The 14326-nt window shown below is 38.9% G+C and overlaps 1 non-coding gene and 1 pseudogene across 1 annotated transcript; both read left to right on the top strand.

Annotated features, from left to right (window-relative positions):
• Positions 1-2733: 2733 nt before the first annotated feature.
• On the top strand, positions 2734-4010 carry LOC100407158 (high mobility group protein B1 pseudogene; annotated as a pseudogene).
• Positions 4011-14223: 10213 nt separating this feature from the next.
• On the top strand, positions 14224-14326 carry LOC118152633 (small nucleolar RNA U13). Its single transcript, XR_004741368.1, has one exon. It is a non-coding gene; the product is annotated as a small nucleolar RNA U13 (small nucleolar RNA).

Below are 14326 nucleotides of genomic sequence, written 5' to 3'. Positions count from 1 at the left end.
TCTCATCACTCACCTGAAGGAGAATGGTAGCAAATGAAGCATTTCAGACCAGGAGAGTGCAGCTAACTCCTAGTGAAGTGACTTTCAGTTTAGTTTTGTTTTGTTGTAGCCAATCTCATTGTTATATGCAGTGCAATTCCCTGGGAAACAGCTGTAAGTTCACTCATTTCTCCCCCTCTTGAAAAAGAGTATAGGAATGCAATTGAATGTGAGTATGCTATTATAGGATATTATACCTGAGATCCTTCTGTATGGTAAAGACAGAAATCCTACTTATGCAAAGAAGGAAATTTATTGGATTCTGTACCTAAAAATTCAGGGATAGTATGGGCTTTAGGCACAACTAGAGTCAGGGTTCAAAATGTATCACTAGGTCATGGTTTTCCCTCATTTTTCAGCTCTGCCTTCCACAGAATGGTTTTAGCCTGTAATTCTACATGGGAGCAAGCTGACCACAGAAGTGCCAGATTCATATTGTCCACTGGGAAAGAGTGCCTGCCTGTAGGATGCCAGACTCTCACTGGCCAGACTGCCTCTGGGATGGGGATGGGGAAAACCCAATAACCACTAAGATTCAGTATAGGGATGGAGTAAATCACTAAGATGTGTCAAGTGTAACAAAGAATTTATGTAACGAGGAAAGCCTAAATGACCAGAGTGTTCATAAAATAGGGAAAACTTAATATCTGTTTATATTCAAATTCACTGCATTGAATATTGTGTGCTTTGACACATTCCATAACTGAGGAGGTAGCAGTGTGTGTTCACCAAGGTTGAGAGGACGGGCAACATTGGGCTGGTAGAAAGGAATCTAGAACTACGCTTCAGGATTGCTGAGTAGTAATCTTGTTTGACCGCTAAGTTTCTCATGTGATTCTGAGTAATTCATCTCACCTGTCGGGTTCTCAGGCTTTTTTCTTTTTTCATCTGTTAAACAGAATTGCTTGTGTTACTTATCTCACTGGGTTACTGTGTAGCTGAAATCAAATAAAACAATTTGCAAGGCAGGGCGTATAGTTTTATTAATTTATCATGAGATGTATTTCCATATAGGTGTTACATACTTTGTTTCAATAAAGGATGATGACACAAATCCATCCAGTGATTTTTAACTTCTGAATGTTGTGCAGTTCTTGAATTCCTGACTGCAAAACTGAAGCAAGTTTCTAACAAGTGAGTCCAAAATTTAATCAGATATTCATTTATTGACATTTTACTTAAAAAGAACATTTAAGGAATTAGTACAAGACCTGAGATTAAGGTAATCCATTGACAGATTTTCTTTCATTCTTATTTATTTGATCTGGAAGTGTGTCTGAGCACCTACAATGTGATGAACAATATAGATGTGGTCCTGCATTCATGGAGCTTAGAGTCAAAGTGGCATTACAATATTAAACTAAGCTGGGTGAGGTGACATACATCAGCTACTCAGGAGGATAAAGCAGAAGGATCATTTGAGCCCAGGAGTTCAATGCTGTAGTGTGTAATGATCACGTCTGTGAATAACCCCTGTACTTCAGCCTGGGCAATATAGCAAGACACTGTGTCTGAAAATATATTTATTGAACTAACAATCAGATAAATCAATATATAATTACAGACTGATAAAAGCTAGAAGACATTCTAATGGGAACTTTCATTTTGACTGAGAGAAGCCTCTCTGGTGAAGTAACAGATAATCTGAAACCCAAATGATGAGTAGACTTAATCATTAGGAAATTGTGATGGTGAGGGAGAGGAATTGAAATCAGAAATGCTCCAACCAAAGTAAAATGCTGGTGAAGATGTTCCATATTGGATGCCTGTTGTTTTTGTTCACTCAGCCTCCCTGTACCCATTCTTTTGGTAATCTAAATTCTTTTAGTTTAGGCAGACACATGACCAAGGCCTGGCTGCAATACTCTTTTCTCCAGCATATTGATCAGTTCAGGGATGGACACTTGCTTTAACTTAGCCAGACAAAGTATTGTTCTCTGGAGCCTTTCTTGTATAATATCAAAAAAAAAACTGAATCATTTAGCTATATTATTAAGCTAAGAATGTGTAATGGTGTGAGAGTCAGCCAACTATACAGTTAGAGGGAGTATAGTCTACACGAGACACTCTACTTACAACATCAACAGCAAGCTCAGGAGGTTCCCAAACATACCCTCAGTTTTGATAATTCACTGGAAGAATTCACAGAGCTCACAGAAAGCTGGTGTACTCATTGTCCTGGCATCATTGTGTGACTGTATGCAGAGTATTGCCACACAGAAAATTCCCTAAAGCCTCAGGGCCCAGAGCTTTACCTCGGCTCCATACAGGCATCACTGATTACCCACGTGGCTAATTTCAGTCTCCAGTACTTGAAGTCCCAGCCTTGAGTAACCTTGGTAACGTGGCTCAAAGCCACAGTGAGAAAGCCCTAAATCACATTGTTACTATCTGGCTGGCCCAAGGCCCCCAGGCAAACAGACACTCTTGTCAGTCATGACATTCCAAGGACCTAGAGATTACCTCCCAGAAACCAAGAGCAAAGGCCAGACCAGTCTTTAAGTAAGGTTAATTCCTTGCTTCACAAACAGACACCTCTGACAGTGAATATTCTGCCTCCATAATGACAGTCTGTGATAAGAAGGAATTAAGTCAAAGATAAGCAGAGGTAAAAGATGAGACAAGAGAGCAATAAGGTTATAATCTGAGTTCCCAAACCAGCCACACCTGAAGCCAGCTGCCTCCTAGCTTCCTCATTTGCATGCACTACCATATTGCCTTTTTCGCTAAAGTTTGATTGAGTTTATATTTGCCCTTCAAGTTAGAGAAGTTCTCAGGTAGGAGAGAGCATTTTCATTTCAAAGATTTGAAAGAAAGGCTGGTGCTGTGGCTCACACCTGTAATCCCAGCACTTTGGGAGGCCGAGGTGGGAGGATCACCTGAGATCAGGAGTTTGAGACCAACCTGGCCAATGTGGTAAAACCCCATCTCTATTAAAAAAACAAACTGATTGCAGTACATTGAGCTTCATAGAGACAGCGCCAGGGCAAGTGAGAGCTGGACAGGCACTGGGAGACTCTGTGCCTTGCTGAGGAAAAATAACTAAACATGGGCAAAGGAGATCCTAAGAAGCTGAGAGGCAAAATATTATATCATATGTATTTTTTGTGCAAACTTGTTGGGAGGAGAATAAGAAGAAGCACCCAGATGCTTCAGTCAACTTCTCAGAGTTTTCTAAGAAGTGCTCAGAGAGTTGGAAGACCATGTCTGCTTAAAGAGAAAGGAAAATTTGAAGATAAAGCAAAGGCGGACAAGACCCATTATGAGAGAGAAATGAAAACCTATATTCTTCCTAAAGGGGAGACAAAAAAGAAGTTTAAGGATCCCAATGCACCCAAGAGGCTTCCTTCGGCCTTTTTCCTGTTCTGCTCTGAGTATTGCCCAAAAATCAAAGGAGAACCTCCTGGCCTATCCATTGGTGATGTGAAGAAACGGGGAGAGATGTGGAATAACACTGCTGCAGATGACAAGCAGGCTTATGAAAAGAAGGCTGCGAAGCTGAAAGAAAAATATGAGAAGGATATTGCTGCCTATCGAGTTACAGGAAAGCCTGATGCAGCAAAAAGGGGAGTTGTCAAGGCTGAAAAAAGCAAGAAAAAGAAGAAGGAGGAGGAAGATGAGGAAGGTAAAGAGGATGAGGAGGAAGAGGAAGAAGATGAAGATGACGATGATGATGAAGTTGGTTCTGGCGCAGTTTTGTTTTTCTTATCTATAAAGCGTTTAACTCCCCTGTACACAACTCACTCCCTTTAAAGAAAACAATTGAAATGTAAGGCTGTGTAAGATTTGTTTTTAAGCTGTACAGTGTCTTTTTTTGTATAGTTAATGCACTACCGAATGTGTCTTTAGATAACCCTGTCGTGGTGGTATTTTCAGTAGCCACTAACCTTGCCTGGTGCAGTATGGGGGTTGTAAATTGGCATGGAAATTTAAAGCAGGTTCTTGTTGGTGCACAGCACAAATTAGTTGTATATGGGGACGGTAGTTTTCTCATCTTCAGTTGTCTCTGATGCAGCTTATACAAAATAATTGTCGTTCTGTTAACTGAATACCACTCTGTAATTGCAAAAAAAAAAAAAAAAATTGCAGCTGTTTTGTTGACATTTTGAATGCTTCTAAGTAAATACATTTTTTTATTATTATTGTTGTCCTTTTCATAAGTCTGAAATTTTTCTTCTTGAGGGGAAGCTAGTCTTTTGCTTTTGTCCATTTTGAATCACATGAATTATTACAGTGTTTATCCTTTCACATAGTTAGCTAATAAAAAGCTTTTATCTACACACCCTGTATATCATAATGGGGGTAAAGCTAAGTTGAGATAGTTTTCATCCATAACTAAAAATCCAAAATCTTGATCAGTTAAGAAATTTCACATAGCCCACTTATATTTACAAACTGAAGAGTAATCAATCTACTCACAGCATGGGATTATTAAAAATTAATCATTTTGAAAGTCTGTCCTTGAAGGACTAATAGAAAAGTATGTTCTAACCTTTACATGTGGACTCTATTCTTTAACTCCCATTACCATGTAATGGCAGTTATATTTTGCAGTTCCCACATTAAAGAAGACCTGAGAATGTATCCCCAAAATCATAAGCTTAAAATACAAGACTGCCATATTAAATTTTTTGTTGACATTAGTCTCAGTGAAGACTGAAAATGCTGGCTATAGATGTGTTTTCCCATTTATCTAAATATGGACTGCTTAGGAAATGAGACTTTCCATTAAAAGTATTTTTAATTCATTGGGCCAGCTTTCAAAACAAAGATGCCATATCCAAAGTAGAGTATATTTTCCTACATTATGGTTTGCCCCTTTATAAATCCAAGTAGATAGGAGGAAAGAAGACACTTAAACTTTGCATCTCAGTATAAATTATTCAATTTATTTGGATGATTTTTCTTTAAAACCCAAACTCATTCATTAGTCATGTTTATCTGCTTACCAGTTTAGTGAACAATTTGGAAATTTTGTGGTTTTTGAGGTTATCTTTATCCTAAAGTACCAGTATTTTAAAATAGCACTCTTGTAATTTACACACTTTTGTGATGGAGTGCTGTTTTGTTATATAATTTTGATGTGGATTCTTTCCATTTGCATTTTTTAATGTAATTTCAGGAGTAATACTGAACATCTGAGTCCTGGATGATACTAATAAACTAATAATTGCAGAGATTTTTTTTAAATACCAAAATTAGCTGGGCATGGTGGCGCACAGCTGTAATCCCAGCTACTCCAGAGGCTGAGGCAGGAGAATCGCTTGAACCCAGGAGGTGGAGGTTGCAGTGAGTCAAGATTGTGCCATTGCACCCAGCCTGGGCAACAAGAGCAAAACCCCATCTCAAAAAAAAATTTTTTTTGAAAGAAAAACGAATATAGTAAGCAAACAAAAGTGAGTGGTGGCTAAAGCTAAAGACATAGGAAGAGGTAAGATCACGTGAGGGTATAATGGTAATATTAATAATTAGGCATTATCCTAAGTGAATTAATGCAGGAATAGAAAACCAAATATCTCATTCATCAGTAGGAGCTAAACACTGACACAAAAAAAAGAAAACAAGAGACACTGGGGTCTGTTTGAGGGTAGAAGGTCGGGGGGGGTTGAAAAGTTACCTTGGATAGCTATGCTGATTGCCTGGGTGACAAAATTACCTGTACCCTGAACACCTGTGACATGCAATTTACCCATGTAACCTGAAAATATACCCCTTGAACAGAAAGTAGAAGTTGGAAAAAAGAAAAAATTAAGTATTAGGGAATTTGTCCTAAGTGCAGTGGGAATCTTCTCAAGGATTTTTAAAGCCAAGCAACATTATCTGATGTACATTTTTAAACATATACAGAGAGAGTGGATGGGACTATGGAGAAGAGTGTAAATGAGAAGAGTATTCACATTTAAGAAAATTTCAGAAGTAAATTGGCAGGGTATGGTATTGAACTGTCTATGGATGGCTACTTTCTCCAGCAAGGGTCAAAAATTAGCCTCAGATTTATAGCCAGTGGATGAATGTAAGTAGCATTTTTTGAGTTGAGAAAATGGAAGAATTAGGTTGTAGATTAGTTTTGGATATGATAAGTTTAAAATGCCTGTGAGTCATTCAAGTTAGAGGTTGGTTTCAAGGATGCAAGAGAAGAAAGTATGTCAGAAAGGAAGGAGTGGTCAGCTGTGTTTAATCTTTCTGAGAGTTAAGATGAGAACCAAAAGGTGTCTACTGACTCTGGAAACATGACAGCTTTTGAGGACCTCAAGAGCAGTGGCAAAGGAGTCATGTGAATTGGGGTAACAAGTGAATGAGAAGCAAAGCAATTAAGACTGCACATATATGACATTCTTAATAAGATTTCTATGAAAGAGAGTGAAGAGAAAACTGGACATGGGTGTGAATGAAGTCTATGGAAGGTTTGTTTTTAAGCTGAGAAATTCTTGGTCATGTCTGAATGCAGATAGATAGATGATAGAAATATGGAAGATGTAGAGGAAAGAAAAATAATGCACTAGTCAGGGTAACGATAACTGCTATAACCAAAGGACTCTGTCATATGTAATAGGTCAAATATGATAGAAATTTATTTCGCACTCATGTGAAGTTCAAAACAGACCTTCTTTTCTTTCTTTCTGTTCTTTTCTTTCTTTCAAGACAAGTCAAGTGCAGCAGTAAGAAGTGGGGAAAGAGTAGAGTGAGGAGCTTGATCTGTAACTGGCTGTGAATAATCAATTGAGATAACTCACTACCTTCTGACCAATCCCAAATAGACACTGTTAATGGCAGCTCGTTCTTCTCTAAATGGTGATACTGAAACCAAGGCTCCATCAATCCTGGGGAGGTCCCATCCTTAATACTTGGTTTTCAAATTTGCTGTGCCCCTGTGCATCGAGTGGCAGAAGGTGTTACAGTAGGTAGCTAGGCAGGAATGAGTGGGGCAGGAGAGGGCTCCCCCAACACCCCTACTGGGGAGGTCAGGTGACCATCAGGTGATGTTCAGGCAGTTGTTAACTGTCTCTCTAAATAATACTTGGTCATGGCCAACACCAGGAAAAGGCGGTCTCTACAGAGAGAGGAAACACCTGTACCTGGTAATCAGCAGCTTTCAAGAATTGGGCTAGAGAACCCATTAAGAGACAAAATGGCAGAGTAGGACCTTCCGGGGGCATTCCACTGCAAAAGGGAAGAAAGCCTTGGGTGAGCATGTATACACCTTCTTAAACACTGTGCACACTCACCTCCCAAGCACAAGGACGTCACTGCACATACAGGTGGGTTGCTGTAAGGGAAAAATTAAAGAAAAGGGGTGCAAAATGCCAAAAATATGCCAGCATATAAAATTCCAAGTCAAAAGGCCAAACACTGCACTTGTCCTTCAAGTTACCCTCTTGGGTCTCTTCCAACTCTACTTTCCTTTTATTCCTATTCTAAAACCTTTTAATAAACTTCCACTCCTGTTCTGAAACTTGCCTCCATCTCTTTTTCTGCCTTATGGCCCTCAGTCGAATTCTTTCTTCTGAGGAGGCAAAAATTGAGGTTGCTGCAGAGCCATAACGATTTGCCACTGGTAACCCAGATATTTGCTGCCCCTAAGAAAGAGAGAAGAAGCATTCATGCTTTTGAAGCTACCTGGTCAAGGAGTGATCTGTGCCACTTCTAATCTTATTATATTGAGAAGAATTAATCATATGGTTCCATCTAAAGGCAAGGGAGGATGGGGAATGTATTTTCTGGTTGGGTAGCCGCTACTTCCCAGCAACCACTTTATAACACGAAAGAAGCTTAGATTTTAGAGGACAATGATTTCTGCTACAGGTAGTAAATAACCAGTTAGAAACATTCTCTGAGAAGGCAGGGAAGAATGGAATCCAGGACATACATGGAAGAATTTGCCTTTGGTAGGAGGGGGGACAAACCCTCCATTGAAAGAGAAGGAAGGAGAAGTAAATGGGGGTTTGTATTTTTCTCGCTTACAGTGAGTGCCAATTGGAGAAACAGCAAAAAGATTATAGGAGTTGTAACAAAAACAAAACCAAAAAATAAATAAGAAGAAAAAAAGAGAGAGAGAAAAAAAGAAACCAAGCTGTGCCCAAATTTGGGACCCTAGTCTACTATACAGAATTTGGCTGAGGAATCGGGACTGCTGGTTGCCTACGTTAGCAAGAATGTTTACCAACAGGATTGAATTAAAAGGAATACACAGATAAGATAAACCAAGCCTGAAGAAAGCTGAGATTTATTCTTTTGGGGGATACTTCACACTATTTCTGACCTCTGTCATGATGACCTAAAGAAAAACTCAGAGAATGAGGTTTTGTTTCAAAATAAAATCACCTTAAAGGGAGTGCCAAAGGTCTTACCCTCCCTCAAATATAATAGCATAAAAAACAAACTAAAAACCTTGTTAAAAGTAACCTGGGGGAAGAAGTCAAAAGATAAACAATAAGTTGTTCTCTACTTGTAGAAGCCAGGAGAAAGCTGACCAAGAGCTGGGTCAGGTTAGCCAGCTCTGATACCACAACTAGTGGTGAAGTCAGCAGCACAAATTCAAAAAGCCTTGCTGTGCTAAGCTTCACTATCTTGGCTCTCACACAAGAAAGGGAACTTGTGACCGAAAGGGACACTCCAAAAAGAATTTCAATGAAGTACAACTTGAACAAAAACAATAAGTTGCCCAGATTTCTTGGATCACAGACAGAGGGCCTGGCATGTGGAATGAATGCCATCAGCAGAGAACACAGCCTTGATTGGTAGCTATGGAGCCCACTGCCCACGTGGTGTCCCCAAGCTGGCTTCCTGGTGAATGCTTTTTGGTGAATGCCAATCCACTCCCCCTGCTCCTTTTTGCTGTTTTTTTCTCCCTCCAAATGATTCACACAGAAATGTTTCCCACCCTAGAAACCGTGATAAATATTCTTTACTAACATGTCATCATAGTTTGGCTTTGTAAAAAATTTTCCTTCGGGAATGCAGAGCAACATTGATGGTAGGAATGTAAAATGGTTCAACCCTTTGGAGAATCGTTTGGCAGTTTCTCACAATGATAAACATATATCTACCCTATGACTCAACAGTTCCACTCCTGGGTATTTATCCAAGAGCAGTGAAAATATATGTTCACACAGAGACTATCACAAGAATATTCATGGCAGCTTTATTTATAACAAGCAAAAACTGGAAGCAACCTAAATATCTGTCAACAGGAAAATGGATAAACAAATTGTCATACATCTACACAATTCAATACTTCTTGGCTCTAATAATCTGATTTTTAAAATGGGCAAAAGATTTGAATAGACATTTCTCAAAAGAAGATATACAAATGGTAAACAGGCATATGAAAAAGTGCTCAGCATCATTGATCATCAGAGAAATGCAAATTAAAATTACACTGAGATATCATCTCACTCCAGTTAAAATGGTTTCTATCCAAAAGACAGGCAATAACAAGTGCTGGTGAGGATATGGTGGAAAGCGAACCTTTGTACAATGTTGATGGGAATGTAAATTAATACAACCACTATGGAAAACAATAGGAGGGGCCTCAAAAAACTAAAAATAGAGCTACAATGTGATCCACATCTACAATGTGTACAATGGAATCCTACTGCTACATATATACCCAAAAGAAAGGAAATCAGAATCTCAAAGAGATATTTACACTCCCATATTTGTTGCAGTACTGTTCACAATAGCCAAGATTTGGAAGCAACCTAAATGTCCGTCAACAGATGAATGGATAAAGAAAATATGGTACCTATACAGAATGGAGTACAATTCAGCCATAGAAAAGGATGAGATTCTGTCATTTGCAAAAACATGATTATAACTGCAAGTCATTTTGTTACATGAAATAAGCCAGGCACAGAAAGACAAACATTGCATATTCTCACTTATTTGTGGGTTCTAAAAGGCAAAACAATTAAACTCATGGAGATAGAGAATAGCTTGGTTACCAAAGGTTTGGAAGGGTAGTGGCAGAGGGGTGGAGTGGGAGGTGGGGATAGTTAATAGGTACAAAACAAATAGTTAGAAAGAATGAATGAGACCTAGTATTTGGTAGCACAATGAGTGACCTATAGTGAGTACTAATTTAATTATACATGTAAAAATAGCTAAAAGTATACTTGGATTGTTTATAACACAATGGATAAATGCTTGAGGGGATGGATACCCAATTTTCCATAATGTGATTATTACACATTGCATGCCTGTACCAAAATATCTCATGTATTCCATAAATATGTACCCACAAAAATTAAAAAATAAAAAAATTTGAATACTACTTGGCAATAAAAACAGACTACTGGTAAATGCAATGGCATGAATGAATTACCAAAATAGTACGTTGAGGGAAAGAAAGCCAGATGCATACACAAAATTATACAGTATGATTCTGGGATGATGAAAATGTTCTATGTCTTGTTTTGAATGGTGGTTGCTTGAGTGTATCAAGTTTTCAAAACACATTTAACCGAATTTTATTGCTTTTAACTGAATTTAACTGCTTTTATTGAATATACATTATACCTCAAAAAATAATCTTTTATGAAATGCTGTTAACATACCCTTTACATATTCTTACATTTCAGGTGCTTGAAAATATGTTTCCTGTCCCTTCTAATACCTTAGAATGGCTTTACAAAGCAATGTAGAATTTAAAGGCAAACACCAATAGCATTATGTGGCACACTGGAGCTAAACCCATGGAGAAACTGGCTATATATGAGTGCCCTGGCATGTGGCACTGGAATTAAACCCTGTTAACTGTATTTTTGCTACCAACAGACATGTCTTCTATTCTGGCTTAGAAGGAGGTAAATACTAATTCTGGCTATACTGGCTCCTGGGCTTTACCCTGAGAGAACTTAGCAAGAATTGACTCATATAGGATGAGAATAGAAAAATCTTGTGTCATCATCTTTTAAATTTTAATTTAATTTTTAAATTAAAAAAAAAAAGTTGCCAGGTATGGTGGCTCACATCTGCAATCCCAGAACTAGCACCTTAGGAGGCTGAGGCGAGTAGATAGCTTGAGCCCAGGATTTTGAGTTCAGCCTGGACAACACAGCAAAATCCCAAATCTACAAACAATACAAAAATTATTCAGGTGTGGAGGCATGTGCCTGTAGCCCAGCTACTCAAGAGGCTGAGGCAGGAGGATTGCCTGGGCCCAGGAGGCAAAGATTGCAGAGAGCCAAGATCACGCCATTGCACTTCAGCCTAGGTGACAGAGTGAGACCCTGTCTCAAAAAAAAGGAAAAAGAAAATGTTTTGAGATAGGGTCTTATGCTGTCATCCAGGCTGGAGTGCAGGGCATGAACATGGCTCATTGTAGCCTCAACCTTCCATGCTCAATCAATACTCTCACCTCAGGCTCCAGGGTAGCTAGAACTATAGGCCTATACACCATTATGCCCAGGTAATTTTAAAATTTTGTTTAGAGACAGAGTCTCTGGATGTTGGTGATGTTGGCCAGGCTTGTCTCAGACTGCTAGGTTCAGGCAATACTTCAGCCTCAACCTCCCAAAGTGTTGGGAATACAGGTATTAGCCACGGCACCTAGCCTGTGTCACCATCTTTAACCAGTCCCTGTATAGACTCCCTCCCCTGAGTTCCTATTGTATTATTTTCTGTACCAAAGAACTCAGCTCTTTATTTTGTAGATAATAGATTACTTATGAGGCAGGCAATACAGTGGAATAGTTAAAAACATGGTCTGTGTAATCAGAGAGAAACCTGAGTTCAAATTCTATCTCTGTACTTTATTACCCATCTAAATTTAGAGAATGCAGTCAGCCTCTCTACAGTTCAATAACCTTTTATGCTAGACACTCTGGATTCCAAGAGGGAGACATTGAAGAGGGATGTTCTATACTTGCCAAACTTGTCAATTTCACTGTCCTGGGATAGAATGGTCAGTAGGTTGGGAGAGCTCAAGGTGGTTGTGCTAATAGAAAGGAAACATCAGGAATGGGGACAAAATATTAACTCCCCAGCAATTTGTATGGGATTTTACCACATTCAAAGCTCTTCCACCTAAATTATCTACTGTAGAGCAAGTATTATTATCCACACTTAATAAATATAGAAACCAAGGCTCAAAAATTATTGTCTGTATCAATGTGAAGCTGGCAATAAACAACTACACCTTCAGTAAGTGAACAAAAAGATTTTCAGTGACTTTTGTTAGTTTCTAATATGGGTAAATATTTTAAACTTTTAATTGACAAACTAAATACATAAAGAAAAAGGCACAAGTAGAAAGTATACACTGTGATGAATTTTGTGGTAATCAAACATAAGCATGTAGTCATCATCCAAAGTAAGAAACTGAACATTCCCAGTGCCTCCAAAACCAGCCTCCACAGCCACTCGCCCACAGCCTCCTTCGGTCAATAACTCCCCAGAGTAACCACATCTTCACTTCTAACACTGAAATTAGTTCTACCTGCTTTTGAACTATATAAAGTGGAATCATATTGAATCACACAATAGGCTCCTTTTTGCCCATCACCTTTGCTCAGTTTGATATGACTCATCGATGTTGTGATCACTCTTCTTACTATGCTGTCTTCCATTGAGAGGACATAGCAGTGTCTGTTCATTCTGGTGGATGGGCATTTGGGTAGTTTCCAGCTGGGGGCTTTTATGACTACTGTTGCTATTAGCATAAAGGTCTGTCAGTAAATGGATATATGAGTTTTTGTTCCACAAAAATTCAGTAGTAAACTTGCTGAGTCTTAGGGACTTCATACGTTCAGCTTGAACAGAGAGTGTCATACTGTTTTCCAAAAGGTTTTACCAACTTGTATTCCTACCAGCAGCTAGCTCCTTTTGTTTCCCATTCTTGCCAATACTTGTTACTATCAGTCTTTTGCATTTTGGCCATTGTGGTGAAGCTGGGGCACATTTTATCTTCTGCATTTAGATTTCGATATCAACTGTTGGCAGTCTCTTTTTCTTTTTAACTGCTATTTGAGTTTCATTTCCTTTCACACAGTGGCTGAGATACTTTCGTTCCAGTTTCTTCTTTTTACTTAAAGTTGTCCACTCTACAATAAATTCTAGTGAGTTCTTTCTTGTCTTTTCTTTGTTTTTTCCCTTGATGTTACTTTCAGTCACCCTGACATGTACTTCTTAACCGCCCCTCAGAGCCACTCCTCCAGGTGACCTCTGCAACATTGGTCAGAGCGGTCAGCCACTTGGATCATGACCCCACTTGTATCCCCAGGGTACCTGGGTTTGAATTTTCTCTCCTATCTCATCTAGTCTCATTCACACCATCCTGGGACCAGTTCTAGTCCCAATTCTTTACCAAGCCCTTAAAACTGTCAGATAGCTAACACCTATAATCCCAGCACTTTGGGAGGCTGAGGTGGGCAGATCACCTGAGATTGGGAGTTCAAGACCAGGCTGACCAACATGAAGAAATCCCATCTCTACTAAAAATAAAAAATTAGCTGGGCATGGTGGCACATGCCTGTAATCCCAGCTACTTGGGAGGCTGAGACAGAACTGCTTGAACCCAGGAGGCAGAGGTTGTGGTGACCCCAGTTCGTGCTATTGCACTCCAGCCTGGGCAACAAGAGCAAAACACCATCTTAAAAAAAAAAACAAAACTGTCAGATAATAAAAATAGCTAACATTTGTTGAGAGTTTAAAAATTTCCAGAACATTATAATAATCCCACATCCTACATAAAAAATTCTATGTTTTAAGGTGGGGAAACTAAGGAACAGGAAGGTTAAAAAGTTTCCAGAGTTCAAACTGCTACTGATTGGAAGAGCCAGAATTCAAACCCAGCAAGTCTTCACCCTCCAGTGCACACTCTTAGGACTTCAGTGACTTCAGCTCCATTGTCTGTGCCACTCAACTGCTAACCCTATTTAGATTCTTGCATTTTGGGTCATCTTTATATTTCCACCTCCATCACCATGATTTTGAATCTTTGTGATCTCCCATCTGATTTTGTGGGGCATTTAACAAAGGGAAATATTGGTTGAAAAGAAAAGTAAAAACTTAAAAATTCTATGTGAGAAATAATACCACAAGGTGAAAACACACATAACAAATCAGAAGAATAATATATGACAAAGATTTAATATTCTCACCACCCTTTTACAAATCCATAATAAAGAGGCAAGCAACCTAATAGTTAAAAATGACTAACAAAAATGAGTAACATAAGAATTGATCCTTTCATAGTTCCCATGCATGATGATTGGGTGTTCATGCTCATGTGTGAGATATGCTTCCTTCAAGCCTCATTAAGCTGTGAGCACATTACCATCTGATG

The sequence above is a fragment of the Callithrix jacchus genome, chromosome 3, assembly GCF_049354715.1.
Source record: "Callithrix jacchus isolate 240 chromosome 3, calJac240_pri, whole genome shotgun sequence".
Classification (NCBI taxonomy): Eukaryota; Metazoa; Chordata; class Mammalia; order Primates; family Cebidae; genus Callithrix; species Callithrix jacchus.
Note: the sequence above shows the minus strand (reverse complement) of the source record. Positions and strands in the feature narration are given on the sequence as shown.